This window comes from Ips typographus, linkage group LG3, assembly GCF_016097725.1.
Source record: "Ips typographus isolate SLU linkage group LG3, UJ_Ityp_2.0, whole genome shotgun sequence".
Classification (NCBI taxonomy): Eukaryota; Metazoa; Arthropoda; class Insecta; order Coleoptera; family Curculionidae; genus Ips; species Ips typographus.
In genome coordinates this window covers 10,512,691-10,518,690 of record NC_138424.1, presented here as the reverse complement: position 1 = coordinate 10,518,690, position 6,000 = coordinate 10,512,691, and the positions used below count along the sequence as shown (strand labels likewise).

Sequence of the window (6,000 nt, the reverse complement as noted above, 5' to 3'; positions counted from 1 at the left end):
ATTGAACACTTTGTCTAAATTTACTTTAATAATCTTTTAAAAACGAATTTGTTTGGATGTCTTCTGTTGGGAAGTTTTGTAGCGTAAACTCGTGAGGCCAATAAACAATTTTCCAGACATTCTCCAAGAGCAAAGATCATATCTTTCCTTTCATCCATTGTATAAACTAACATTTTAGAACAAAGAATTTACAAAAACTACCACTAGAAAACGAAAAATTACTACTAAAGAACGATTTGACAGCAAGACATAATAATTTTGAATTTCATTCAGTGATAATAACTGGTACCAAAATTCCGTAAAATTTAGTTGAAATTTGAGAAATATCGATTTTCCAAGAAAACTCACATTAGATATAGGAGACCTTATAATAATTTTCAATATATAATTAAATTTTGCAATTAAATTTGATTTTGTCGAGTTATTACGATTTAAAGGTTGCAACTATTGACTAAACATTTTGAGACATCCTGTATGAGCTAGACAATTTATCATACCTGAATCAAAAAACTTGTTCTTTTAGCAATAACCAAGCCAATTTTTGTTAATAAAAATCATACAGACGTTGAGTGATTAAACTTTAAAATTTGATGTACATTTTTAGAAAATAACTAATATCTGAGAAACTGTAGTTTAGACATATTTCACCTTAAGAAAATCATCTTTTATTTTCAACGTAGATTCTAAAAATTAAGTAAAATAATAGATTTTTACTTTTGGGACAGACATATATTAAAAATAATTTTAAAAGTAAGTAATCTTTATGTTACAATATTCTCTCTATTCTGTAGACAAAATTCTGTTTGTCGTATACACTCTGTATACAACAAACAATTCTCACACCTGCTGGAAGTCGGAAAGAATCTTAAGAAAACACCAGAGTGTTCATAAGCGACAGGTTGGCGGGTTCATTGGAAATTTCCAAACGTCCCATTCCGCCACCTAAAAGTAATCCCAAATAGCTTCTATCCATGTTGTTATTTGGTAGTCAAGAATATTGTTACAACTCTTCCGTTGCGTTCCGATCGTTCCCGAATCGGGAACGGTCGGGAGAGGCCCATCCTTATATGAAAGCGGGATCCGTTGCTTATGGAATTTAGTTGGTGCGCTGCGGCCCTTTAGTTTACTTCGTAAGCGCTGTGCCCTTTCACCTTTCCAATCGGAAATTACGTGCGTGTATTTAGTTTTCCAGGTCCTACCCGGTAAACAGTGTCCTATAATCGGTTGACATTGTCAGTCTGTTTGATTAATTCAAAGTTAAATATAGATAGACTATGAACAAAATTTCATGCAAGACATTTTTGAATTTGGGTTATTGAGTTTAAGGTGGGGTTCCTCGTTGCGAATTCTGCTCTCGTGCTCGCTACGCTGACGATTTTTCGCTGCACTTAAGGTAATTTTGCTTTAGGGACCGATCATGTTACACAAGAAGGAAATTGCTCGTGTTTGGTTTAGGAGATTGCAGGTACATAACTGTGCACTCCGCATAAAAAACATCAGCACCAACTTTTTTATTACAAAACTTCTTGATATTCCATTTTCTAATCTAGTTTCGTGTCATAACCTACTCAAAATGAAAACTGTTAATTTTGAAAAACCGAAACTGCATTGCTGCACATAACCGGTACGGATATGACATGCACTTTATTATCTAAAGCCAATTTAACGCCCAGCAGTAAAACGGCAAATAGTGAACAGAAAGCTGCGAATTACTTTTATAAAACAATAAAGCTTTCGCCCTCAAGTTAGACTTTCCGAGCGGCTTGTTGGGGTGGTTTATTTCAGTAAGGCTTGGAGTTGTCGTGAGAGACAACTTTAATGGATGTGACAAACATTTTATTGTTAAATCCACATTTAACTGGGGTATAAGTCGGTTGTGCTGGAATTTCGTTTCGTGCTTCGAATTAATTTGAATTATTGTTTAAAATCGCACCCAACAAAAGTTTACATTTATGTTGTTGTTTTACACATCTGTTGAATGTAACTTTTATTACACTGCCATGAGACAGTTGGTAATTATTTATACAGGGTTAGTCACCCAAACCGTTATTCATTCAAAGTTTATTAGGATTCAATATTAAGAGAAATTTCAAATTTTGGAAGTAAATATTTCCATTCAACATATTTTCATCTTTCTGTCACTTCCGGTTTAACCGGAAGTTGATGTCAACTTGCTATTTTAATTGAAACACTCTGTATATTATTGTATTTTTGAATAGTCCTATTGATTTCAAATATTTATTATGTATAATAACCTATATCTGTCTAAACCGGTTTTTGAGATATTGACGTTTGCAAAATGAAACTTTCAGGTTTTCAAGTGTCATAACTCTTAACCAGAATTAGATTTCCGCTTAAGTGACAGATCGATGCAAATATTTTTAAAAAATAGCACTCATCTCATCAAATTTCTTTTAATTCCCAAATTTCAAATTTCGGTTTGGATAGCTAACCCTGTATATTTATTATACAAACTTTGTGGCATCCATTAAATATCTCGTAAAATTCCTGTGTTCTGCACCGTTATTTTTTAGTATATTCAAATACCTATTTTAACAAATAATTTACCTTGAATCGGAATTTTAATTAAAATATTAAAATTGGATTAAACTTGTTGCTTCAACGTCGCGAGATGACGGTATAAAATCTGAAATAAAAATTTGTTAAAAACCAGAAAAAGTTTGTGTTCTGTAATGAGTAAAACATTACTAATGTTCAGTAGTTATTTTAACCTCACTAAAAGAAAATTTTTGTGTAATATACAACATTATGATCATCAGCTGAAGTTTCTACATCACGTCCGCAAACTCCGAAAAGTGTCCAATATAATCTCCCATTCCAATTGGATAACTTCAATATTTGACCAATTAGTCTTTCTCCTGCTATTAAACTGCGGACTGACCGTTCTAATTGGAATAGCTTGACATGAGCAATTCAGCAAAATATTATTAGAAATTGGATTTTGCCATTTAGTTTCAAATCAATCTGAATGCAGTAAACAGCCTGCAGTAGTTTGAAAAAAGGTTTTGGTGTTCACTAATAATGAAATTGTTGTTTTACATACATGTAGTAATAGTATATTACTATTTCACAAGCATGCAATATTAGCTATTACTCACGGAGATGAAGTTTGCGACACGAACAAAAGGCGACTGTTGTAAACCAACGAGTGAGTAATAGCCATCACATGCGAGTAGAATACTATACTTTTTACTACTCATGGCATTTTCTATATTTCTATTGGTACAAATTAAAATATCATCTGATGCTAGTGCTGTTAATGTGGTAATAGGAATAGGTAAATCTAGGTGTAGGTATAACAATATAAATTTCTCGACGAATGAAGAAGCAACATTTATGTTTCTAATTCAATGATATACGGATAGGTAATGCGACATATTATCTATTCAAAACTAGTTAATAACAAGTATATTTTTAAACAGTCGTAAGAAAGTATATGGTTATTTGGAAAGGAGAGAACATCAAACAAAAAAGGGAAACAAATAAAGAATGTAGAGAATAGGGTTGAAGAAACTTGAAATTAAAAAAGTAAAACACAGACCGAATAGTCAGTAAAAGTTCCCAATTAACAAAAAAAAAACAAAAATACAGTTCAATAATAGAGCGCAGCTGCTAAACTGGTTAATTACAAGTACGCAGTAACAAAAAGCAGAAAAAACAAGAAGTAGTAACAAATAAAACAAAAAAAAAATAAGGAACTTGGAAAATACATCAGAACTTAGCAGGTTTAATGAGATATTTAATCTACAACTCAAATACTTCAAGTAAAACAACATTAGAGAACCAGAAGCGACCCGTTTCAACACTACACCAAATCCTCGACAATTTCCAAGTTTGCCAAGCTTATAATATATTTAATTAGTCAATAAATTGGCTGTGTATGCCCTAGGTGGAAAGCGGAGCCCCCGGGCCACCTATAAAACTTTCGTAGTTAACGGTTTCACAGCGCACTTACTAAAATATGGCTCTGGAAGATAACTTCGAGGTACGTCCCACTCCTGGTTTTACAAGGAAGCGACAATTTGTACATTGTCCTTTCATGGTTTCACCGTAAAGAGTTTTTTTCATTTCAAGTATTGATTATCTTGGTGCTAAACTATTAACGGTTCCGCTGAGTGCACGCCAACCCATCTGCTTGGTTAATAATAAAGTTATAAAACTGATATCAGGACTGTACGTCAAATATGTCCCTATTAAGGCAATATCGCCGTTGTTTGGAAACAACCAGGAAACTTTCCAGCTAGTTCCTAAACGACTGAAATTTTAAACTTCGTCCTTTTCTGGGCAATTTCTTAAAGGTCGTTATTTTTATATAAGAGATAAAGTTCGGGCATAAAGACAGCATTCACCATATTGAGGTTTCGGCATAATATCTTAAATGTTTTCGTTTGTTTCGAAACAATTGTTTTTCTGCATTTAGTTGCAAACTGTTTCAACATGGACGAAACTTTCAAAACATATTTTAAATAGCACACAATGCAGAGCCAATTTAAATTCAATGAAATGCGATGCAATGACGTTAGAAGGACGACGCTTTTAGCTATAATATTATTTCCTGGAGTTTAATGCGCTCCACGAGCAATTTTCTATTTTAGATGTACCTAGCTTGTTCACCTCTAGTTCCTTAATATACTCGGAAATTTGCATCGCATTACAAAGTATAAAGTCATTTAAGTTGGTAGTTTTGGCTGTGGGGCTATTTTCCGGACCCGGCCCCATGAAACTATAGAGGTTAACGTTTTTCGTACACCCTCGAGGTTAAAAATCAATTAGGGTTCTAGTTCTTGCAAAAATTTCCCGGGCTCTTTTTACGAGTTTCTCAGTTTGAATGCAATTTTCCTGAAAGTTACAGCGGTGGATGCTTTGAGAGAAATGCGCTATGAATTTCTAAAAAGTCGTTAATTTATAAGAACAATTTAGAGTTTTCTTTACCCGTAATAAAACTTTTAATAACTTAACGTGTTATTTATTAATGGAAAAAATAATTGAATTTTGATGTACTCAGAAAATTGTATTAAATTTATGAGGGAAGTCAAAAGTCTGTCTCGGGCAAAAATCTCCTTTATAAGACCTATAAGGACAAAATACCATTCTTGACTATTGTTAGAAAATTAAATTTTCTACAACTTTAATTTTGAAATATTTTTGTGATTTTTGCCAAATAATCTAGATATGGAAGGTTGAAGTAAACATTAAGACACTTTGTCTTCCCCTAAACTCTCTCTAGCAAATATCTCCTTTCTGAGGCCATTCTTGCGTTTTGGTAGGAAATTGAATTCTTCACAACTTGTATTCTTGAACATTCCTGTAAATTTTGCGAAAGAACACTTTGTCTTCCTCTAACGGTCGTATGCACGGTCAGTCATTTTGAAGATTTAAGTTTAGAGTGTGATTTCCTTTTTAATGCGTGCTATTGAACATTCACAGTATAAACTTGAATTAAGCTTAAACCTTCAAAATGCCTGCTAGTGCATACGGGCATAAGTCAACGTTTGCTTCTTAATTTGTCAAATTCAATACGTTTACGGTGATAGTGTTTTTCCTAAACCTTAATTCACGTTTACATGTATTGTTACGTCATCTTATATTACTTTAATTTTTCAATAACCAAAAAACCAACGTTAAATTTAGCTTAAAAGGAAAACTTGTAAAATCATAAAGTTTATGTTAGGTTAGGTTAGGTAATATGAAATTTATGTTAGCTTAGCTGGAAAGACGCTAAATAAACATGAATGTTAGATTAGATGGATTATTTCCTTCCTATCAATTTTGACCAATCGCTATCAAGAATTAATATAACAAATGTAAATTTTAAGTGGAAAAATCACTTGTCAACAACTGTCAACTTAGCTGTCATGGTGTGTGGTTTGGTGTGTCTCCATTTCCGGAAAAAAAATCGAAAAAATTGCACACTCCTCACAACAACATAAAGAATAGTGTTACCTTTTCTAGCTTGAAAGTTATTGTTCTTATTGTTTT

General features: G+C 32.8%; 1 protein-coding gene across 1 annotated transcript in view; it reads left to right on the top strand.

Annotated features, from left to right (window-relative positions):
* Window positions 1–831: 831 nt before the first annotated feature.
* LOC145727174 (protein O-mannosyl-transferase TMTC1-like) overlaps window positions 832–6,000 on the top strand; it is a 267,670-nt gene continuing 262,501 nt past the window's right edge. The window contains exon 1 of the mRNA XM_081976649.1: window positions 832–1,393. The gene's annotated coding sequence lies outside the window, so the exon portion shown is untranslated. The remainder of the gene's footprint in view (window positions 1,394–6,000) is intronic.